Raw genomic sequence first — 26,281 nt, 5'->3', positions numbered from 1 at the left:
ATGCATGTTGCCATTCCACCAAATAGAAATAAATTTGGAAAGGCGAAAAAATTAGCTAACCAATTGAGTAACAAAAATTGTTAGAACGCTTGACCTAGCTTTCTATCACTATAAAATTATCTTCTTCAGAAGGATATTGTGGCGCTTGTTATATAACTTTATCATTATTGAAACCAAGGTTAAGAGTTCAAATAAAGCCATGTTTCGCAACTGGTTGGCTGATCTTTGTCACCCTTTCTAAGAATATCACTTTGCAGTTGCTGTTTACAGCCATATTCAAGTTTTGAAATAGAAATTAGATTGAAATGATTGTGCACTGGAGTATTTCATACGCCACACAGCTGAAAGTAGTTAGAGCCGATCTGTTCCCCACCAAACATTAATCTCCCTTTAGAAATAACTCAGTGGTTTGTGACTAAAAACCAGTACGCTCTTGGAAATCACACAGTAAAAAACTACTAACGACGAAACATATGTGACGGAAATAATATGCTCCACCGGAATGTGAACCATCTACTCTTTGAGGGAAAGAAGACAAAGGTTTAACGTGTGAACACCGAAGGGGTCATTAAACTAAAGAACAATCTCCGACTGGGGAAGAAAGAGAATGGAACATATCAGTGCTCTTTGAAATAAGGCATCGCTGCTTTCGTTCTATGTGATATGCGGACATCAATTAAAACTTTATTTTGCATGATGTTACAGGAATTTCATCCACCCTCATCCCCAATACGAATTCAGTGCCTTACCTTACCACAACATCTGACTTGGTATTTACTCTATGACTAAACATCATCCAATGAAGCCAGCCATCCGATGACTACTGTTGTTTAGGAAAAGTAGTATAATTTTTGATCCGCTAATGGTCAGTTTCGAAACTTTTGTCCGAAGGTAACGAAAGAAGATACTCAACACACACACACACACACACACATATATATATATATATATATATATATATATATATATATATATGAGAAAGAAGAAACGGGACCACCACAAAAGTCTGTTGATTGCAGTCGAAGAAGCAAAGTCGTCACGCTCGTTTTTCCAGGCCTCAAGATTCGCCAGAGGCGCATACAGACAACGTACATTGGTCCTAACGAATGAGACGGGTGAAGTTGTACCGCCAGAAGAGCAAGCAACCCTATTTAAAAAACATTTTGAAAACCTATTGAATCCCGACAACCCACCAGTAGGGACAACACAGACGGATGCCCGTTTTGACAGAGTTGAAGTCCCTGAACCATCTGAGGAAGAAATCAGTGTTGCCCTAAAAGCACTCAAGAACAACAAGGCTCCAGGAGGTAGTGGTATCACAGCTGAGATGCTTCGCTTGGGAGGGGAAACACTGGTGGGTGCTTTGAAACGATTAATTTCTACCATCTGGGAAGCAGAAGTTATTCCTGAGGAATGGAAGGGAGCAATCATATGTCCCATATTCAAGAAGGGAGATGCTACTCATGTATCCAACTACCGAGGGATTTCGTTACTTGAAATTGGCTACAAAGTTTTTACAACACTGCTACTAAACCGCATGAAACCACTGGCTGAAGGAATTGTAGGGACCTATCAATGTGGGTTCGTTGCTGGACGATCGACAATTGATCACATATTTACTCTGAGGCAGTTGATAGAAAAATTCTACGAATTCAATAAGGATCTACACCTCATCTTCATCGATTTTCGACAAGCTTATGACAGCATTGACCGCGCCACGTTATGGGAAACGTTAGAGGAACTTGGCATCCCATCAAAATACATCCGCTTAATTGCTGCTTGCTACTCTCAGTCTACGGCCCAAGTGCGGTTTGGTAATCAACTATCACCATCATTCAGTATACAAAATGGATTGAGACAAGGAGATCCATTGGCGCCAATATTATTCAATTTGGCCCTGGAAAAAGTAAGCCGTGACACTTGTCGAACCAGAGAGATGGAGATGGTGGGAGCAGACACAATCTTGGCATTTGCTGATGATGTTGTGATCCTTGGCGACACTCTAGAGCAAGTACGCAGGGATACTTCCCGATTCCTCCACAATGCAGAGAAAATTGGGCTGGTGGTGAACGAGGAAAAAACTAAATATCTTGTTGTATCACGCCGCCGAGATCTCCCTCCTTCCATTGATGTCGACAGGCATACCTTCGAACGAGTTGAAGAGTTCAAGTACCTGGGCTCCATACTAACAAATAGAAGTGAAGTAACGAAAGAAGTACAGCAACGTATAACAAATGCTAATCGCATGTTCTTTAGCCTGAACAATCTTTTCAGATCTCGGCTGATATCGCAGAAGAACAAGATCCACCTATACACGACACTGGTGAGACCAGTACTTTTATACGGCTGTGAAACTTGGGCAACATCAGCAACAGCAGAAGAAGCAATATGTGCATTTGAAAGGAAGGTACTTCGGAAGATATATGGACCCATCTACAATGCCATGGAAGGTAAATGGGAACGAAGAAAAAAAGAAGATTTATACCAGCGGTATGGAAAGCCACACATTGGACGAATATTGGCGCAGAAGAGACTCCAATGGTTTGGCCACATCCTACGGGCAGACGGATCCCTTCCAAACAGAGTCCTCCACTCTCAACCCACAGGAAAACGCCCTAGAGGACGCCCAAGAACTCGATGGAAGGATAGGATAACAACGATCCTGAAAGAAGTGGAACCAGCAGCCGTGGAGGAGGACGCCAACGACCGGATGAGATGGACTGCCATCTGCAACAGCTCCCTCCTCTCGTGTAATTGACAGACACTGCGTGTGTGTTTTTTTTTTGTTTTTTTTTTGTTTCTGTAATGTATCCCTCTTGCCTTTTAAACCTTTGATTGAATGCCCTGTTTATTTTTTCGTTTTTCTTTAAGCTGTAATGTACATATGTAACTTTTACTACTGTATAGAGTACTTTTGTAAGTCTTTTTGTCTTTACTTTTCCTTTTGTTCTTCTTGCTGTAGGCCTTAAAGGCCCGATAAGGCAATAAATGATGATGATGATGATATATATATATATGTGAGTGGCTTCTCAAGTGTAACATTTCGTTGAGATTTTTTCCGTATGTAAATTAGACATTCAAATTAACTCGATACAACATATCACTTAACAAGCTGCACCTACCCTCTTTCCTCTTATAATCATAATAATTTATAACATTTTTTGATTACATGTAACGCCAGGTAACTTGTGTTTGGCACTGATTAATTCTGGGCAGTATTGTCAGTTAGAAGGACAAAAGGTATGAGTCAGCCAAGAAAAGATTAAAAGTAATATTTAAAGAACGCAACCCAGATCTTCACAAATTTAGTTATACATATAGCTGTTTGGTATAAGCAATGAACGTAATATCTATGTTTTAATGATACAAATATATAAATCTGTGACGAAAAACGCCTCAAGCGATCTAACAAGAGAGAGGAAAAAGTTTACTTATGTAAAACAATTTACTGCCAATTTTCGAAAGAAAAAAATAGTACAAAAATATATCAGTGAAAAATTCCATACCTTATACACTTCATCAAGCGGCAACTGTTGTGGAACACCTGCATAGCTGGTAGGCCAGTTTTGGAGGACTGCTGCTTGATCAGTGTTGAGGCTATTGAAGAAGGAGTCAGGCCGAAGAACAGAGGCAAAGGGAGTACCAGTCATAGAACTGACAGGAAAGTTGACTCTGGAAGTCTGAATGGGAAGACAGTAACGAACAACTGCATCGGTTTCGCTGGAAAGGGGAATTGCGGGTAGGGGAGTGAAGGGCGGGTATACGCTAACGCTGCTGCCAGGAAAGTTGTAGGATAGCTTACTGCAGAGGGAGACGATGTCGGCACTGGTCCAAGGAAGTGAAGTAAGTGGGTTATTTCCAGGTACAGTAACTTGGATGGATTTGTCAGAGGGTTTAGTGCCAGTCATTTCAGACGGTCGTGGATTGACTGGTTCAGAGTGTTGGGGTTTAACTGGTACGGCAGGTTTACTTTCTCCACTGTCGGCTGCCTTATCCTCCAGGCTGACAGCGCGGGATGTTTCGGCCGATGTTTCGCACTCAACTTCAGCGTCGACAGGAATGGCGACGGCAAGCGCGAGCGCTGCACTCAGGATCACCTGTGACAGAACGAGTCGATAAATTTCGTTACGTAAGTTACTACATACAATTTTATATTCAAAGTGAAATCTTCACACATCATATTTCGAGAAAAGGATAGTAGCTGTTCCTGTAAGTGGAATTCCTGTAATTGGAAATACAAAAGTAATATACATAACTTGATGATTGCTAAGGAACAGAGACATGGATGGACAGGATTAATCAAGGCAGTGATGGAGAGATGAAAACCACAGTACATACGTAAGAGAGGTGAAGTGGTAAACATACAACGAGAAATGGTACAGATTTCACCACATGGGAAAGCAGGATAGCAGACATAAATAATGTTCATGTTTGACAATTATTAGACTCCCAACACAAAGGCCAATATCAGACTCTCAGTAAGGAATATGTTCCCCCCGGACACTAATGTACATTTTATACCTGTTATCCATGTTGGCTACCAAACTGTTAATGAGTCCAGAATGAGATTTTCACTCTGCAGCGGAGAATGCGCTGTTATGAAACTTCCTGGCAGATTAAAACTGTGTGCCTGACCGCGGCTCGAACTCGGTTCAAATGGTTCAAATGGCTCTGAGCACTATGGGACTTAACTTCTGAGGTCATCAGTCCCGTAGAACTTAGAACTACTTAAACCTAACTAACCTAAGGACATCACACACATCCATGCCCGAGGCAGGATTCGAACCTGCGACCGTAGCTGCGTCGCGGTTCCAGACTGTAGCGCCTAGAACCGTTCGGCGACTCCGGCCGGCTCGAACTCGGGACCTCTGCCTTTCGCGGGCAAGTGCTGTACCAACTGAGCGACCCAAGCACAACTCACGCCCCGTCCTCACATTTTCACTTCTGCCAGTACCTCGTCTCCTACCTTCCAAACTTTACACAAGCTCTCCTGCGAACCTTGCAGAACTAGCAGTCCTGAAAGAAAGAATATTGCGGAGACATGACTTAGTCACAGCCTGTGGGAAGGTTCCAGAATGAGATTTTCCCTCTGCAGCAGAGTTTGGAAGATAGGAGACGAGGTACTGGCAGAAGTGAAACTGTGAGGACGGGGCGTGAGTCGTGCTTGGGTAGCTCAGATGGTAGAGCGCTTGTCCGCGAAAGGCAAAGGTCCCGTGTTGATGAGTCGTTTTGGAAGGCAGTTTTCCTTTCTTGCACGGTTTAGGGAAGGGTATTAATGGGAAAAGACGCCTGCAGAAAGCATCCTAGACGTGCTTGACATGGTTCCGATCCGGGGAGTACGCAGGGCGTTCCAACTTTCAATACCTTCACTTTCCGGTGTGTCCGACAACTCGGCCCTCTTGTGTGGTCGAGCATTGTCGTCCTTAGACAGACTGTCGGGATTTACCGCAGTTGTAAACTGGCGGCAATGGTCCAGAATAACCTCCCTACAATAGCACTGTGCTGTAAAGGAACCTCTCACAAAAATATGCAACAGTGTTCGGGCATTAGGCATAATGCTTGACCAGATCATGACGCTTAGGCCGTACCGAAGACGTTCATGTGCATTCTGTGGTGTGTAACGTGCTGCTCTTTCTCTCCACATCAACTGGTGGCGAAAATCACTTTCCACAGTCAAACGGGGTTTGTCGGTGAACATCGCTCTGGATCACTGTTGCTGATCCCAACCAATACGCTCCCTATACCAGTGAACCTTTTTCTCGACGATGACGATGTTGAAATGGGATGCATTTAATAGGTTTTCGAGTGAATAGGTTATGGCAGACAAGTGCGCCGGTAGCGGTTGCAAGATCTGTGCAATCTGCCTCAGTGGTCTGTTGCTTTTCGCCACCAGGGCTACGTATCGATCACCTCGTGGTGCGGTGGTCCGTCTACGAGCACCGCCTTTTTTTCTCTTAGCCTTTCCAATTTCGGCTGCCTCTTTCGATAGCAACATGTAATTGTCGTATGACAAGAGCCTCCCGTCGGGTAGACCGTTCGCCGGTTCAAGTCTTTCGATCTGACGCCACTTCGGCGAGGTGCGCGTCGATGGGGATGAAATGAGGATGATTAGGACAACACAACACCCAGTCCCTAAGCGGAGAAAATCTCCGATCTAGCCGGGAATCGAACCCGGGCCCTTAGGATTGACATTCTGTCGCGCTGACCACTCAGCTACCAGGGGCGAACTTTTTTGATAGTGAGATGGCACTTTAGGATATACTCATCACTGTGGCTCACAATCCCGACACTGTGATCAGCTTCGAGCCGTCCAACATCTCGTCCATGACCGTAAGCTCTCAAATAATGTCTTGCAGACATGTTACCGCACCACACGAAATGTCACAGTAATCAGTTCAACAAGAACCGTTGTCAAACAATGTACTTCATGAACTGTAGAATGAATAAAGGACCTTCGTGCACAGGCTTTGCTTCAGTTAACATGTCCCGCTCTCTACATGGTCGAGCGTTCCGTAGGAATCAGATGTTGTTCGTAAGCAGTTGTGAAGTAGTGTGTATACCTCATGGCATGCTTCACGCTTCTCGTTTAATTAACTTCAGCGCCTGACCTGACTTTGATTGATTCTACGTAGATAATATTAATAATTAAGTGCGTAAAACATCTACTCCAATTTTCCGATATGTACGCGTACAAATAATTATCATACGCAAGAGTTTTATCAATAATGAACGTAAACTCATGTAACTGACAATTTCATGGAAGGTTTCAGGACTAAATGTATATACTTTAAGGACTATGAGGACATGAAACTATCACATAACCAAACTGTGTATTTTATTTCCTTTTGTATATTTTATTTCTTTCTATTCCCGAAGGGCACGTTACAGAAATTCACTGCATTGTTAGTGCTTTCTGTTTTGTGTATACGTTATTTTGTCAGTTTGTCTATTATAGACCGTATTATACTGAGGACATAATAGTCATGGGGTAGCGATATGCACATACACTGAGGGCGGTAGTACTGTGCATACAAGGTATGAAAGGGCCGTGAAGTAGCGGAGCTATCATTTGTACTCAGATGACCCGTGTGAAAAAGTTGCCTACGTGGTTACGACCGCGCAACTGAAATTAACAGACTTTGAACGTGTAATGGTAGTCGAAGCTAGGCTAATAGGACTTTCCATTTCGGAAATCGTTAGCGTAATCAGTATTCCGAGAGCCAAAGAGAAAAGAGTGTGCCGAGAATACCACATTTTAAGCATTACCTCTCGCCACGGACAACTCAATCTCCGATGGCCATCACCTGAACGAGAGCAGCGGCGTTAGCGTAGAGTCGTCAGCGCTAACAGATAAGCAAGGCTGCGTAAAATAATCGCAGAAATCAGCGTGGGCAAACGACTCACGAGGACAGTGCGGGGAAATTTGTGGTTAATGGGGTACGGCATCAGACGACCGACGAGAGTGCTTTTGCTAACAGCACGACATCTGTAGCACCTCTCCTGGGTTTGTCGCCATACCTGTTGAACGCTCGACACCTGGAAAACAGCTGTCTCGTTAGATCGGTCCCGATTTCAGTCGGTAAGAGCTGTTGGTAGGGTTCGAGTATCCTGAGACCGCCAGGTTGTAAACCGTTCACTGACTGTAAACGGTATTGTTCGCCTACTTGGAGAGCATTTGAAGCCATTTGTGGACTCCATTTTCCCAAACAACGAAGGAATTTTTATGAGTGACAATGCGCCATGCCACTGAGCCACAACTGTTCGCGATTGGTTTGCAAGACATTCTGGACAATTCGATCCAATGATTTGGCCACCCAGACCACCCAACATGAATCCCATCGAACATTTACGGGACATAATGGAGAGGTCCGTTCGTGCACAGAATCCTGCACCGGCAAGAGTTTCGCAACTACCGGCGTCTATAGAGGCAACAGGGCTCACTATTTCTGTAGGGGACTTCCAGCGACTTGTGTAGTCCATGCCACTAGAGCTGCTGCATGCACTACGTCGGGCAAAAGAAAGTCAAACACGATATTCGGAGGTATTCCACAACTTTTGACACCTCAGTGTACGTGTATTTTACTAATTCCAATCCCAAAGAAAGCAGGTGTTGACAGATGTGAAAATTACCGAACTATCAGTTTAATAAGTCACAGCTGCAAAATACTAACACGAATTCTTTACAGACGAATGGAAACACTGGTAGAAGCCGACCTCGGGGAAGATCAGTTTGTATTCCGTAGAAATGTTGGAGCACGTGAGGCAGTACTGACCTTACGACTTATCTTAGAAGAAAAATTAAGGAAAGGCAAACCTACGTTTCTAGCATTTGTAGACTTAGAGAAAGCTTTTGACAATATTGACTGGAATACTCTCTTTCGCATTCTAAAGCTGGCAGGTGTAAAATACAGGGAGCGAAAGGCCATTTACAATTTGTACAGAAACCAGGTGGCAGTTATAAGAGTCGAGGGACATGAAAGGGAAGCAGTGGTTGGGAAGGGAGTGAGTCAGGGTTGTAGCCTCTCCCCAATGTTATTCAATCTGTATATTGAGCAAGCAGCAAAGGAAACAAAAGAAATATTTGTTGTAGGTATTAAAATCCATGGAGAAGAAATAAAAACTTTGAGGTTTGCCGATGATATTGTAATTCTGTCAGAGACAGCAAAGGACTTGGAAGAGCAGTTGAACGGAATGGACAGTGTCCTGAAAGGAGGGTATAAGATGAACATCAACAAAAGCAAAACGAGGATAATGGAATGTAGTCGAATTAAGTCGGGTGATGCTGAGGGACTTAGATCAGGAAATGACAAACTTAAAGTAGTAAAGGAGTTTTGTTATTTGGGGAGCAAAGTAACTGATGATGGTCGAAGTAGAGAGCATATAAAATGTAGACTAGCAATGGCAAGGAAAGCGTTTCTGAAGAAGAAAAATTTGTTAACATCGAGTATAGATTTAAGTGTCAGGAAGTCGTTTCTGAAAGTATTTGTATGGAGTGTAGCCATGTATGGAAGTGAAACATGGACGATAAATAGTTTGGACAAGAAGAGAATAGAAGCTTTCGAAATGTGGTGCTACAGAAGAATGCTGAAGATTAGATGAGTAGATCACATGACTAATGAGGAGGTATTGAATAGAATTGGGGAGAAGAGGAATTTGTGGCACAACTTGACAAGAAGAAGGGACCGGTTGGTAGGACTTGTTCTGAGGCATCAGGGCATCACAAATTTAGCAGTGGACGGCAATGTGGAGGGTAAAAATCGTAGAGGGAGACCAAGAGATGAATACACTAAGCAGATTCAGAAGGATGTAGGTTGCAGTAGTTACTGGGAGATGAAGAAGCTTGCACAGGATAGAGTAGCATGGAGAGCTGCATCAAACCAGTCTCAGAACTGAAGACCACAACAACAACAACAACATACTGGCGATATGAAATGACCGTATAGAAAGTTCCAGCAAAAAAGTAATTTTAGGTGCATATAGTTGTAAATTAATGTATTATCTAGAAGTACATATGAAGGCTTGACCCATAACAACACAACAACAGTAACGTTTGTAAGCAACCTAACGGGGAGCTATGTAACTGCAACTTATGATTCAAAGAGACAAAGTTTCAGTTTAATATGGTTATAAGATCTGAATACATCTAAATATTCTGTAAGGCTGAATATGATGGTGTAAGTATTCTGTAGAGACTGGTTAAATACATCGTAGGTAGGAAACATAAATTGGTGAATGCGCCAGGACCATGAGGTCTGTGTTTGTTAGTCGCTGCAAGTCGTAGGGAATCAACCTAAAACCTGAGCTGCAACATATTCTCCTGTTCTATGAGGTACTCACCAGAATCTTCATGTTTGCTAGCGGGAAATAGCGGCACTATACTGTGCCACCTTCCGTGACGGCTTATATAGGCGCAGGCAGGAACAAACCACGGTCCGGTGTGTTATCTCTCACGTTCTCCTAACCTGTTATGAGATATACTGACAAGTTTGCGTCTGATACACGGTCTGAAATGAACGATAACGAACGTTATTCCTCTCCCGTATCATACTCCTAAGACTGCACGTACTACTGATAAGTGTCTCCCTCCATTCCGTTACATGTCGAGTTTTTAGTTATTCATTTTCAGCTTTATTTCTCTTCTTCATCCTCACTTACACAACGTAGGCAGTATGTCTGGGTTTGCAAACCATTGTTGTAATACACAGACCACGTCCCTAATCTCTCTCCACAAGTTTCACTTACTCTCTTCCCCACTCTGAATCTGTGATCTCATTTCGTGAACTGTATATGGCATGAAAACTTCAAGACATTCGATTAAATCTCGCTAATCGGTCCTGTGCCAGTGCTTCCGTATTGTGATTACATGGAGACCAATTTTTTCTCAGCTTTAGCGGTATAATTCGAACAAAGAAAGAAGAGGAAATGCCGCGTTAGGTAAAGAACTTCGTCTTTTAATGTTCTTTCCCATCGTTGTTTTCACTGATTCCATAGCACCTCCAGCTCTTCTGCTTCGAGCTAGGCATTCAATCTTTCAGTTCTAACATATCGCAATACGATTTTACGTATCCTATCTTTACATCATTACTGTCCCTATTATAGGTTAAATCTTCAGCTGCTTCTTGGTGTGCAAACATGGATAATTCATTAATACTTAACAAATGTCAAAGTAAATGCACACTCAGAATTATCAACTAATACAGCAACTACCCTTCACCAGGAAAATGTATTAATTTGAAAACTAACTATGAATTTTTTTGACGGATGTAACTTTACCCTGTAAAATTCCAGAACAGTGAGAGAGTGCTGAATGGCTTTCAGGTCTAAAGCCATAAAATTTGAAGTAAACAAGAAGTCATCTTCGTAGATGCAGTCAAGAAATGTTCTCGATATTAAGTCAGTATAGGAACTATCATAATTTGTGGCTTTCACAACGAAATTCTGATTTCCGTATGTGTAGGTTAATCTGTAGAAAGCTGAAAACGGGTACGCAAAGGCTCAATTTAGATTGAGTAGGCGTCAGTGAAGTGAAATAGATTACAGGTGAAGCAATAATTAGGTGTTCGTCGTACATAGATAAGACTTTTTGATCTACTTAGCTGAAGCTTTGTTTGTACTCTTGTTTGACTTCCTGCTTCATGTTGTGTATCATACTATACATGATTTTATCGTCTGCTGGTAGTAAGGTTCTCAGTTTCATATATTTTTTGTACGTCAAGACTTTTTGGTTGATCAGAGACACCTGCTGCGTAATGTCCTACCTTGCTTCTCCAAGACACTTGTAATCCGCCATTCCTCTGGCTTTTCGTTTGGGTTCTGATGGTATGAGCAAGTTATACTGTGATAGTTTGTTGTCCCCCCCCATGAACCATGGACCTTGCCGTTGGTGGGGAGGCTTGCGTGCCTCAGCGATACAGATAGCCGTACCGTAGGTGCAACCACAACGGAGGGGTATCTGTTGAGAGGCCAGACAAACGTGTGGTTCCTGAAGAGGGGCAGCAGCCTTTTCAGTAGTTGCAAGGGCAACAGTCTAGATGATTGACTGATTTGGCCTTGTAACAATAACCAAAACGGCCTTGCTGTGCTGGTACTGCGAACGGCTGAAAGCAAGGGGAAACTACAGCCGTAATTTTTCCCGAGGGTATGCAGCTTTACTGTATGATTACATGATGATGGCGTCCTCTTGGGTAAAATATTCCGGAGGTAAAATAGTCCCCCATTCGGATCTCCGGGCGGGGACTACTCAAGAGGATGTCGTTATCAGGAGAAAGAAAACTGGCGTTCTACGGATCGGAGCGTGGAAAGTCAGATCCCTTAATCGGGCAGGTAGGTTAGAAAATTTAAAAAGGGAAATGGATAGGTTGAAGTTAGATATAGTGGGAATTAGTGAAGTTCGCTGGCACGAGGAACAAGACTTCTGGTCAGGTGACTACAGGGTTATAAACACTAAATCAAATAGGGGTAATGCAGGAGTAGGCTTAATAATGAAATGGAAAATAGGAATGCGGGTAAGCTACTACAAACAGCACAGTTAACGCATTATTGTGGCCAAGGTAGATACGAAGCCCACGCCTACTACAGTAGTACAAGTTTATATGCCAACTAGCTCTGCAGATGAAGAAGAAATTGAAGAAATGTATGATGAAATAAAAGAAATTATTCAGATTGTGCAGGGGGACGATAATTTAATAGTCATGGGTGACTGGAATTCGAGTGTAGGAAAAGGGAGAGAAGGAAACATAGTAGGTGAATATGGATTGGGGGGAAGAAATGAAAGAGGAAGCCGCCTGGTCGAATTTTGCACAGAGCACAACATAACCGTAACTAACACTTGGTTTAAGAATCATGAAAGAAGGTTGTATACATGGAAGAACCCTGGAGATACTAAAAGGTATCAGATAGATTATATATTCGTAAGACAGAGATTTAGGAACCAGGTTTTAAATTGTAAGACATTTCCAGGGGCAGATGTGGACTCTGACCACAATCTATTGGTTATGACCTGTAGATTAAAACTGAAGAAACTGCAAAAAGGTGGGAATTTAAGGAGATGGGACCTGGATAAACTAAAAGAACCAGAGGTTGTACAGAGATTCAGGGAGAGCATAAGGGAGCAATTGACAGGAATGGGGGAAATAAATACAGTAGAAGAAGAATGGGTAGCTTTGAGGGATGAAGTAGTGAAGGCAGCAGAGGATCAAGTAGGTAAAAAGACGAGGGCTAGTAGAAATCCTTGGGTAACAGAAGAAATATTGAATTTAATTGATGAAAGGAGAAAATATAAAAATGCAGTAAGTGAAACAGACAAAAAGGAATACAAACGTCTCAAAAATGAGATCAACAGGAAGTGCAAAATGGCTAAGCAGGGATGGCTAGAGGACAAATGTAGCTATGTAGAGGCCTATCTCACTAGGGGTAAGATAGATACCGCCTACAGGAAAATTAAAGAGACCTTTGGAGAGAAGAGAACGACTTGTATGAATATCAAGAGCTCAGATGGAAACCCAGTTCTAAGCAAAGAAGGGAAAGCAGAAAGGTGGAAGGAGTATATAGAGGGTCTATACAAGGGCGATGTACTTGAGGATAATATTATGGAAATCGAAGAGGATGTAGATGAAGATGAAATGGGAGATATGATACTGCGTGAAGAGTTTGACAGAGCACTGAAAGACCTGAGTCGAAACAAGGCGCCCGGAGTAGACAATATTCCATTGGAACTACTGACGGCCGTGGGAGAGCCAGTCCTGACAAAACTCTACCATCTGGTGAGCAAGATGTATGAAACAGGCGAAATACCCTCAGACTTCAAGAAGAATATAATACTTCCAATCCCAGAGAAAGCAGGTGTTGACAGATGTGAAAATTACCGAAATATCAGCTTAATAAGTCACAGCTGCAAAATACTAACTCGAATTCTTTACGGACGAATGGAAAACTAGTAGAAGCCAATCTCGGGGAAGATCAGTTTGGATTCCGTAGAAACACTGGAACACGTGAGGCAATTCTGACCTTACGACTTATCTTAGAAGAAAGATTAAGGAAAGGCAAACCTACGTTTCTAGCATTTGTAGACTTAGAGAAAGCTTTTGACAATGTTGACTGGAATACTCTCTTTGAAATTCTAAAGGTGGCAGGGGTAAAATACAGGGAGCGAAAGGCAATTTACAATTTTTACAGAAACCAGATGGCAGTTATAAGAGTCGAGGGACATGAAAGGGAAGCAGTGGTTGGGAAGGGAGTAAGACAGGGTTGTAGCCTCTCCCCGATGTTGTTCAATCTGTATATTGAGCAAACAGTAAAGGAAACAAAAGAAAAATTCGGAGTAGGTATTAAAATTCATGGAGAAGAAATAAAAACTTTGAGGTTCGCCGATGACATTGTAATTCTGTCAGAGACAGCAAAGGACTTGGAAGAGCAGTTGAATGGAATGGACAGTGTCTTGAAACGAGGATATAAGATGAACATCAACAAAAGCAAAACAAGGATAATGGAATGTAGTCTATTTAAGTCGGGTGATGCTGAGGGAATTAGATTAGGAAATGAGGCACTTAAAGTAGTAAAGGAGTTTTGCTATTTGGGGAGCAAAATAACTGATGATGGTCGAAGTAGAGAGGATATAAAATGTAGGCTGGCAATGGCAAGGAAAGCGTTTCTGAAGAAGAGAAATTTGTTAACATCGAGTATAGATTTAAGTGTCAGGAAGTCATTTCTGAAAGTATTCGTATGGAGTGTAGCCATGTATGGAAGTGAAACATGGACGATAAATAGTTTGGACAAGAACAGAATAGAAGCTTTCGAAATGTGGTGCTACAGAAGAATGCTGAAGATTAGATGGGTAGATCACATAACTAATGAGGAAGTATTGAATAGGATTGGGGAGAAGAGAAGTTTTTGGCACAACTTGACAAGAAGAAGGGACCGGTTGGTAGGACATGTTCTGAGGCATCAAGGGATCACCAATTTAGTATTGGAGGGCAGCGTGGAGGGTAAAAATCGTAGAGGGAGACCAAGAGATGAATACACTAAGCAGATTCAGAAGGATGTAGGTTGCAGTAGGTACTGGGAGATGAAAAAGCTTGCACAGGATAGAGTAGCATGGAGAGCTGCATCAAACCAGTCTCAGGACTGAAGACCACAACAACAACAACAGTTTGTTGTATTTTATTGTTACGCCGAAAACTCTGCAGCTTAACTTAGAACATGACAGTACTTTAATTCTGGCTTGATATCCTTTTTTCTCCGATTCTGATGCTTTAAAAATATAATGTTTTATATTTTTCTTTCAACGGTAGTTTAACAGTATCAGCAAGGCTGTAAGTGTAAGAAATTAAAAGCTTTTAGTTCAGATACATGGATAAATGCTGATGCTGGAATTTTAATTATGACTCCACATTACGGTACACAACCGAACTATTGTAAGTACCACGTACACAGTTTTTATCATTCGAAAAACAGGTGGAAATTAATCTTGAGGGAAATGCAGTCGGATGAATTTTTACTGGAATATGTTTATTGATTTCACTGTAGGTAAAAGACAAGTGTGTACAAGTACTTCAGACAGTTGTACTTAGGAACTGTTCATCGATACTTTGTATTTTCCTTGGTGGTCATTTTGTACATGCAAAACTCAATATTCGTATGCATGATGACGTATAAGAAGAGTCAAAGTTTTGTATAATCTGACCTCTCCAAACAATCGGGATTTATTTCCTAGTGTACCATGGAAGACTCAAGGTGTATTTTTAAACTGTTTTTCATCGTGTTCTTTGTCGTTGGGTGGATGATTTTGACTTTCAAAATAGATGCAAGATGAAAGTTATCAGGGGTGGTCATAGAGATTTAATTATCACCTAAAGTTACCTTAATAATTTTGTAGGTATCTTCAAGAAATGTCTCCAGTCCTGGTATCATTTCCCGCACCACAAACGCGGAGAACGTCACAAGAGAGTGCAAAACAAAATGGTGTAACCAATTTATAAGATGGAACACCGTGAAATAATTCGTTTTCCGCAGTTGAAGTGTAGCAGTTCTACAAAAAATCTTTTTGAAATGGCAGAATTATACGGCACAACGCACCATCATGTGACATTGTGGCTAGCCGGTGCTGCCTCCTCCAGAGCGGTCAAACAAATTTAAATGACGACGAACGAAGTGGCGGACCATCTTCAGTGCAGAACCTGGCGACCTTGGTGCTCTAAAACCGACCTGTCGTTATCAAGACGATAGTGCAAAAACATGAAAAACAGTCATCGACCATTTTTAACATCTAGTATGATATTTTGAAGATGGAAAACGTTATCGCCTGATGAGGTACGATTCAGCCGACATCCCTTCAGAAAAAATGAAAACCGAGACAACACATGAAGTATTGCAGCTACGTCAGGCGAAACAAGGTAATTTCCTTAGCCTCTCAACCACCGTGGGTGAGTGCTGGATGTATCACTACGATCTCAAAACAATGGTGCCATCCAAGGAGTATAAACAGGTGTATTCACCACCGCCGAAACAGACGAAGACCTAACGTAATCGAAAAATGAAGATATGATGCCTTTGGGGACCGTCATGATAGTAGATTGATACATTATCTGACAGTTCTTGGCCCGTATGCTACGTAACTTTACAAACTCGAATACAAATGAATGATTGTTGTGCCTGCAGCAGTGTGAGCACTTAGCAGAACACTCTACGGGATTTTGCGCTCTTCGAACATGGAGCGGATAGTGGGCCTGAGGCATTAAAGACGCTGAATCGCAAAGTAGCTCTGAGAAACGAATAGATGTGATGCATGTTGAACGATACTGGAGCGGTAATATCCACGATGGCCAAGGAACTTCGCAAGACGTTCAACTGTTAGATAGCATGTTGCCATCCCAACAAGTGAACATCCCTTTCGGATAGAGGGTAAGCGAGCACTGAATGAAAGAATGTCACCGCTGTTCATTGTTTTACTGAAAGTGATTATGGAAATGTGGATTGCAAGAAGTTACAGTGAATCGCGAAGTCAGTTGTCACAGTGGAAACGCTACTAACATGTTGCCCTATGACCAGTGAATTCAGCATATTGTAGCAGCACCACCGTTTAGGATGGGGAAAGTTAGTTTTGTCCGATATTCGGAGAACGAGTTACAGCCAGGTGCGGGCTGGATTGCAGTAAGTTACGCATACCAGCAGTTGCCAAGGCAAATAGAGGCCCCGGGGAGCGTAGAACTGCTGGTGAGGGGGCACACAGCAGTTTCCATGGCGCAAGTCACTGGAAGATGAGGGCCACTGGCCAACGTAAGTGTTATGCACGCGTGATGTGATGTGGTACACTTGACAAAACAGAGGCACACAGCCGAGTATAAATAGGTATCGTTTTCTAACGAGATTCATTGAAGTGTGACAGCTTTCCTGGATAGTGGGGCGTGTCACACCACCGGCTACACGCAGAGCGGATGGGGTGCCAGCATTCCAGTCCACGGTGGGTCACTGGTTCGACCCTCTGAGGCTGATGCGGGTTCCGCAGCCAGCCAGGGCGGGCCACTCTTCGGCTCGCTGCCACAGACAGTCGTCTCAGTTCCCAACACACGCTGGAGTGGGCCGCCATGACACAGCGTTGCGTTGCACAGGCCGCTGGGGTGCTTCCTCAGCATTGTGGGGCCCAGTGACACATACCAAGGTGAACCGAGCACTGTAGTGGAAGCAAATAAATCATTTGGAAAGTTCTCGCTGAGTTTCAATATGCCACATTTGGCATATGATAGCACTGCAATGCAGTTGTTTTGACAGCAGCAGTTCGTGGATAGTTCCAGTTGCAGAAGCAACCTTCTGTAGTTGAGATGTATTAAGTCTACAAGAACGATGGTCCCAATGTATAAATAAAAAGAGAAAAGTGCCGATTTCAGCTTTGAAGAAATAATCTCAGGAATGTTATTAGTAGATGAGTAGTTTGTTATGGGATTGACAGGAAGTTTTGTAGTAGTGGAAGTAGTACTTTTCCTTATGTTTTTATTGAGGTATTCTCTTTTCTTTGTTGTATTAGTATGAGTATTGTTATACTCTTTTTCTTCGTAGTATTTCTAAAACCAAGTAATAATAATTGTCATACATGCTTTATATTACCTACAAAAATATTTATGTGCTAGATAATAGCCTTAATTCTGAAGAATGGGATAAATACTATTGAACACCATTCGAATCATTCCAGGTACTTCTATTCATGTACTGTCGAAGGTGCATTGCACTGTGTTGCCAACTGAGAAAAAGATTCGGGCCAACTGTGATAGTAGTCGAAGCTCCAGCAAAAACTCCAGGCGGTGCTAGTCGACAGTGTGGTTGCAGTACTCCTAGTTACTGTGCTGCGGCCGCTAGCTGGCTGCTCTTCTGATGCAGCAGCCATGACACTGTACTCGGCAGACCACTGGAGCCAACAGCTGAGCAACTTCCTTACAGCATCGATATCAATACCGATACACCGCTGATGCCTTAAATTTATTATCCCGGACCATTTCTTGAAATATCTAGAATAACGTCCTAAGTGAAAGGCAAGCCTTGTTGTCATTCTGTGGTGTGTCAGTATTATTCTGAGTTCAGAAACTACTGTTCTTACGGTGCATACAATGTTACGGTACTTCAGTAACACATCAATGGCTGCAGAATCCCGAACCACAGTGATTTCATGGAAGATATTTGCATATTTAGTACCACAACTCTTTTAATACACACGAAATCGACCCTTAATTGTTTTCATTGTATTTGCAAATTTATAAATCTGTACGAATCTATGTTTGGATTTTGTATCAATCGAAAAATTTATTACTTTTTTTTTCTAAATGCTGTCGCAGAAGCCGCATAGTAATTATTAGGTCGGTGCGTACATTCGTAGAGCTTTTGTTTTGGATGTTGGTATTCTGGTTGCTATGGATTGCTTTATCGAATGCCTTTTTTATTTGTAGTTCACCGTTGCTATTGAAGTTTGCATATTGAGATAGTGAGTGTAGCTGTGGACGCTAGAAAATGGAGTGCCTATGGAGAAATCGGAACATTTCCTGCACAATGCTGTTTTGTCTAAAACTGACATTGTGAGACCGTGGATGTGTACAATTAATGTAGGTTAATTCTTACAAAGAAGAAAACAGCAACCAGCCACTGGCTGCGCCTTGAATGGACGTAATGCCTTTGGACAGAGCACGGCAAGTATATGATTTTTTCGTTTTGACGTTGGTGGCTCTCCACCTTCAGGAAGACTTTCGCGGTTTGACGATCGTTTAAATGCATTAATCCACAATGTCCACGTCAGTGTACTCGAGAACTGCCAAATCCGATGAACTGTGGCCATTACACCATCGTGCTACATTGGCATGCAAAGGGGGATGTTCAAAATTTGGGTGTGTGGGTACCACATGCTCTAAGCCAAAATCACAAAAATCAGCAGGTGACAATGTGTGCATCTCTGCTTGATAGTCATCAATTTGCTCATAAACAACATCGACCATTCCTATCCTGTCTCTTTACTGGTGACGATAAATGATTGTCTCTGTGCTAACATTAGGATAAGAAAGAAATGACTCAGCCCAAATGGTGTAGCAGCTACATATACATAGACCTGCGCGCATCCACAAAAGATAATACTATGCATCTGGTGTAACAGCGACTCTGTGGTGTATTACGAATGCGTCCACGAGGTGTAAGCATAACTGCCGACAACTATTGTTAACAACTGAGCGTCTTGCAGATGCAATCCAAGAAAAATGACCAGGAAGAGTGGTTGAATTGATCCCACCCCACGACAATGCCCTCAATCATTCTGGCATACTGACAATAACACAATACAGGACGTCGGTTGGGAAGTCACACCTTATTCACCTGGTTTTGCGCCATCAGATATTCACCATTTTCGCACTCTATCGAGCAACCTTAAAGAAACATACTTTCGGGATGAGAATGCTCGACGAGTTCTTCGCCTCAAAAGCATGTGGTTTCTACAGTCACAGAATCGAAAAGCTACCCTAGCGTTGGCAGTATGTTGTAAATAGTGAACGAGACTACATTATTGACGACTAAAGCCTGTGTTGTTCATCTGTTGTGTCTAGCAAAGTTAAGAGAAAACGCCACGAACTTGTCCACCAAACCAATATGTAGCCTCCTACATACCCTTTCATAAATCATTTTGTCTTGTTTACATCTCAGATAATTATTTCATTTAATGTTCTTGTTTTCTAATAAATAAGAAACATACTTTCGGGATGAGAATGCTCGACGAATGCGTCGCCTCAAAAGCATGTGATTTCTATAGTCACAGAATCGAAAAGCTACCCTAGCGTTGGCAGTATGTTGTAAATAGTGAACGAGACTACATTATTGACGACTAAAGCCTGTGTTGTTCATCTGTTGTGTCTAGCAAAGTTAAGAGAAAACGCCACGAACTTGTCCACCAAACCAATATGTAGCCTCCTACACACCCTTTCATAAATCATTTTGTCTTGTTTACATCTCAGATAATTATTTCATTTAATGTTCTTGTTTTCTAATAAATAAATGAAAATAAATAATAAAGTCATTATTTAGGAGTAGAAATCCGCATGCAAGCGTAAATAACACATATATCATAGACAAATGTGAAAATACTTTTATTCAGAACAGGATACAGACAAAAAATTCACTGTCTGTTTTTGGTTCTTTCAGCTTCATGGTAAACGAGGGAAAGGACTGACTTGACAATTTAGTATGAAGGAGCTCCCAGAACACGAATAGGAACACCGCCAAAGTAGAACAAGTTTGGTGAATGGCTGTTCGCTGCTGCGTCTTGTTGGATTCTAGCGCCGACGGGGACACCACCGAAATTCATGGTGTTGGGATACAGGGTGAAAGGAGCAGCAGAAGTCCGTAGTGCGATGCGAGATGCGAGGCTGTCTGCAGGCTGGCCGAGTGACAGAGGCACAGGTCTGGCCTCGGCGTTCGATTCTCTGCTTACGGACTCGACGGCGTCTGAGGCGGAGTCTGTGGCAGCGACGGTGGAGGCGGCGGCGCCGACTTTGGCCGTGTTACTCGCTGTGTTGGATGCCAGATCCTATGCAGATTATAAGAGTTTCCGTTACCTACAGTTGCATGGTGACTTACCAGCCAAGGTACTGAGCACATCGTAGAAGAGCTTTGTAGCAAGTTCATGGTCTTAATTTAATGTTGGAAGGAAATAACATAATGTAATATATATAAAAACTGCGAGACAGAGAAATTAAATTCTTTGCAGTAATTAACAATACGTGATACACTGATATCCCTGGGACACTGGCAGGTAGTTGTGACCCTCACTCAGTACATGCTCAGCAAACGCGAAGTCTGAATTCTGCAACCTCCAGCTGCGTTCATGTTCAGCCAGCCTAGTTGCTATGTCTCTGCCTGACCGACCGATGTAAAATTTGTTACAATCAGGACAGGTGATTTAGTATACCCCACTGTTGGTTAATAACTGGATCATCTTTGCTATTAAAGTACGCTGGGTTGTCGTGTTCTTAACATAGTAGGAAAGCCTAAACTTGCAGGCTTTCAGTATTTTAACTACAATCTGTGATACCTCACCTAGATATGGTAGGGTACACCAATTCTTGCAGGTAGCGGATGGGGAAGCAGATGGGGCATAGGGTAGGGGTACAATTTTCCGTTTTTGTTTCCTGTGCAAGATCTGGTCAATAAGAACTGGACTGTAGCCATTGGCTGTGGCAATAAATTTTATTGCATCTACCTCTGCTTTAAAATCATCTCTGGACATTGGGATAAATATGAGACGGTGTACCATTGAGTGGAAAGGTGTAAGTCTGTGAGCTATAGGGTGTTTTGAGCAAGAAGGTATTATTGTGTCTGCAGTTGTAGTTTTTCTATATATTTTGAAATAATTTGTGTGTGTACTGATGTCAGTAGTGGGATCTAAGAACTTTATGGGTATGTTGCCAGTCTCCATTATGAACTGAATATTTTTATGTTAACTGCTTAGGTTTTTCAAAAATGTGTTGAATTGTCTTGCAGTACCAGCCCACATACACAGACAGGACATCATCTACTTATCTAAACCAGTATTTGATATTTGCACTCCAGGTTTCTGTTTTTTGGAAATTTTGTTCAAAACGGTCGGCCAACACTGGACTAAGAGGGTAACCCACAGCTAAGCCATCTAATTCTTTATAAAGAGTCCTTTGGAACTAAAAAGCCAAGCAAGTCTGTGTGGTCAGTCTCAAGTCATTCAATTCCACAGGACTGACAGTTGACTTCTGCAACAGCTCTGTCAGAATATCAATGCATTCCGCCACTGGTATGTTGCAAAACAAAATGCAATCAACAAAGGATACTAATTTATCACTTTGCGAGACAGTGCGATAGTGTGCCCCTGCCACATTTGAAAGAGAGTATTCGAGTCAACATTGTCAAAAGCTTTCTGTAAGTCTACAAATGCAAGAATCGTAGGTTTACCTTTCCTCAACCTGTCTTCTAAGACGTAGGGCCAGTATTGCCTCACATGTTCCAACATTTCTACGGCATCCTAAATGATCTCCCCGAGGTCGGCTTCTACCACCTTCTCCATTCGTCTGTAAGGAATTCGTGTTAATATTTTGCAATCGTGACTTATAAACTGGTAGTTCAGTAATTTCCACACCTATCAACACCTGCTTTCTTTGGGATTGGAATTATTAAATTCTCTTTGAAGTCTGAAGATATTTCATTTGTCTTATACATGTTGCACACCAATTGGAAGAGTTTTGTCAAGGCTGGCTCACCCAAAGGTATCAGTTGTTCTAATGGAATGTGGTCTGCTCCCAGGGCCATGATTTGACTTAGATCTTTCAGTGCTCTGTGAAATTCTTCACGCATTATAATATCTCCCATTTCATTTTCCTCTACGTCCTCTTCCATTTCCATCATATTGCCCTCAAGTACATCGCCCTTTTATAGACCCTCTATATAGTCCTTCCAACTTCTTGCTTTCCTTTCTTTGCTCAGTACTGGTTTGCCATCCGTGCTCTTGATATTTATACAGGTGGTTCTGTTTTCTCCAAAGGTCTCTTTAATTTTCCTGTGGACAGTAGCTATCTTACCCCTAGCGATATGTGCTTCTACGTTCTTACATTTGCTCTCTAGCCATTCCTGCTTAGCCATTTTGCACTTCCCGACGATCTCATTTTTGAGACGTTTGTATTCTGCTTCATTTGCTTCATATACTGCATTTTATATTTTCTCCTTTCATCAATTAAATTCAATAAATTTGTACTAGATCTCGTCTTTTATATACTTGATTCTCTGCTGCCTTTACTATTTCATCTCTCAAAGCTACACATTCTCCTTCTACTGTATTTCTTTCCCCTGTTCTTGTCAATCGTCTCCTAATGCTATCTCTGAAACTGTCTACAACCTCTGGTTCTTTCAGTTTATCCAGGCCCCATATTCTTAAATTCCTACCTTTTTGCAGTTTCTTCAGTTTTAATCTACGGTTCATAACCAATAAATTGTGGTCAGAGTCCACACCTGTCCTTGGAAATGTATTACAGTTTGAAATCTGGTACCTAAATCTCTGTCTTACCCCTGGATAATCTACTTGAAACCTTCCAGTGTCTCCAGGCCTATTCCGCGTATACAACCTTCTTTCATGATCCAAGTGTTAGCTGTGATTATGTTGTGCTCTGTGCAAAATTCTACCAGACGGCTTCCTCTTCCATTCCTTACCTCAGTCCATATTCACCTACTACTATTCCTTCTCTTTCTCTTCCTACTATCGAATTCCAGTCCCCCACAAATATGAGATTTTCGTCTCCCTTAACTATCTGAATGATTTCTCTTATCGCATCGTACATTTCTTTAATCTCTTCATCATCTACGAAACTAGTTGGCGTATGAACTTGTACTACTGTTGTAGGCGTAGGTTTCGTGTCTGTCTTGGCTACAATAATGGGTTCACTATACTGTCCATAGCAGCTTATCCGCGTTCTTATTTTTTATTCATTATTAAAACTATTCGAGTATTACTGTTATTTGATTTTGTATTTACCTTATATTCACCTGACCAGAAATCCTGTTCCGCCTGCAACCGAACTTCACTAATTCCCACTATATCTAACTTTAACCTACCCATTTACCTTTCTAAATTTTCTGAGCTACCTGTCCGATCAAGGGATCTTACATTCCACGCTCCGATCCGTAGAACGCCAGTTTGGGTTGCTCCTGATAACGACATCCTCCTGAGTAGTCCCCGCCCGGAGATCCGAATGGAGGACTGTTTTATCTTTGGAATATTTTACGCAAGAGGATGCCATCATCATTTAACCATGCAGTAAAGCCGGATGCCTTCGGGAAAAATTACGACAGTAGTTTCCCTTTGCTGTCAGCGGTTCGTAGTACAAGCACTGCAAGGCCCTTTTCGTTGATGTTACAAGGCCAAATCAGTCAATCGTCCACTCTGTTGCCCCTGCAACTACTGAAAAGGCTGCTGCCTCTCTTCAGGAACCACACGTTTGTCTAGCTTCACAACAGACACCCCTCCGTTGTGGTTGTACCTACGGTACGGCTATCTGGGTCAGTGAGGCACGCAAACCTCCCCACCGACGGCAAATTCCATGGTTCATAGAGTCAGTGGGCTTGGTGGCGGTGGGAGGGGGAGGGGGGGGTGGCTGCCACGCATATCTGTATCATTTCCGTAGTGAAAATTATATTGCCCATTTATATATATTTCTGCAACATATAAGAGGTACATATGATATTGATACACCACTTTGCAGCTTAAGTTCTAAGCTAAATACCAGTGATACGTATTTTGCGGGATACTGACATCGTTTTCCACAGGGAAGTCGAACCTATATGTGCGAACTGTCATAAGGACTGGTGATTAATACTAATTGATATTACAAAAGAAATAAACTTAGTAGGGAACATTCCACCTTTCTGCAATGAATTACTTAAAACTTACTGAGTAAAGCGAATATAACGACGACATAGCAATGAATTACTCATAGGTAACAAAATTACGGCAAATAAAACAGCAATATGGTCTTTGGAGTGACAGAAAAGTTTTCGTAAAAGAAGGAAGAGGGTTGTACAGTCTTTGACGGAACATTAGCTTTTAAGAGATTCGAACGAAATGCCACAGACCGGTGACACAGATACGTGAAACACGCCAACTTTAGAGAAGGAAATTCTCATTATTAAGTCAACTATACTGGCAGTTATCTTTTACGATTTTGTAAAAAACGAGGAAAGGCTAATCTCGATGATCGGACATTATTTGAGACTCAGCACTTCTGAATTCTAGTCCAGTGCGCAACCATTTTCGCACCTCATTCGCTTTTAGCTCACCGCATCCTGTCCAATAAAGAGAGCAAGGCAAGATCAAGTAAGTATGAAACTAACATATTTTGTGGTTAACGCTAAATCGTCGTTTGAAATTACTATTCACTATGTCTGTGTCTGATTATTGGAATACATTTGAGCCTAATTCACTCATTTGAGTGACATTTATTTATTTATTTATTTATTGTTCCGTGGGACCAAATCTCCATGGTCATGGAACGAGTCAATACATGAAATTATAATACGATAGTAGAAACAGATAAAATGAAATACAAGAAACGTATTCAGGCGACAATTCGTAAGATTAAATAAAGAAAATCAACAATGGAACACTGGAATTTGCTTAATTTTTCATCTCTTCCAGGAGCTCCTCGACAGAATAGAAGGAGTGAGCCATGAGGAAACTCTTCAGTTTAGACTTACAAGCGTTTGGGCTACTGCTAAGATTTTTGAGTTCTTGTGGTAGCTTATTGAAAATGGATGCAGCAGAATAGTGCACTCCTTTCTGCACAAGAGTCAAGGAAGTGCATTCCACATGCAGATTTGATTTATGCCTAGTATTAACTGAGTGAAAGCTGCTAACTCTTGGGAATAAGCTAATATTGCTAACAACAAACGACATTAAAGGAAACATATACTGTGAGGGCAATGTCAGAATTCCCAGGCTATTGAATAGGGGTCGACAAGAGGTTCTCGAACTTACACCACTCGACCAGACCGTTTTTGAGCCAAAGATGCCCTTTTTGAATCAGAAGAATTACCCCAAAAAATAATACCATATGACATAAGCGTATGAAAATATGCGAAGTAGACTACTTTTCGTGTTGAAACGTCACTTATTTCAGTTACTGTTCTAATGGTAAATAAAGCAGCATTTAGTTTCTGAACAAGATCCTGAACATGGGCTTTCCACAACAGCTTATTATCTCTCCGAACGCCTAGGAACTTGAACTGTTCCGTCTCGCTTATAATACGCCCATTCTGTCTGATCAAAATATCAGTTCTTGTTGAGTTGTGAGTTAGAAACTGTAAAAACTGAGTCTTACTGTGATTTAGCAACAAATTATTTCCCACAAGCCACGAACTTATTTCATGAACTACATTATTTGATAATGTTTGAAAATTACACACAACATCCTTCATTACCAAGCTGATGTCACCAGCAAACAGAAATATTTTTGAATCACCTGTAATACTAGAAGGCATATCATTTATATAAATAAGAAACAGCAATGGCCCCAGCACCGACCCTTGGGGAACACCCCACTTAACAGTCCCCCATTGGGACTGAACATCACTACCACTCTCAATATTGGAGAGAATTACCTTCTGCTTTCTGTTCTTAAAGTAAGAGGCGAACCAACTGTAAGCTACTCCACTTACTCCATAATGGTCCAACTTCTGCAGTAATATTTTGTAGTCAACACAGTCAAAAGCATTCATTAAATCAAACACCTAGCGTTCGCTACCTTTTATT

Source organism: Schistocerca piceifrons, chromosome 3 (genome assembly GCF_021461385.2).
Source record: "Schistocerca piceifrons isolate TAMUIC-IGC-003096 chromosome 3, iqSchPice1.1, whole genome shotgun sequence".
In the NCBI taxonomy this organism is placed as follows: Eukaryota; Metazoa; Arthropoda; class Insecta; order Orthoptera; family Acrididae; genus Schistocerca; species Schistocerca piceifrons.
Note: the sequence above shows the minus strand (reverse complement) of the source record.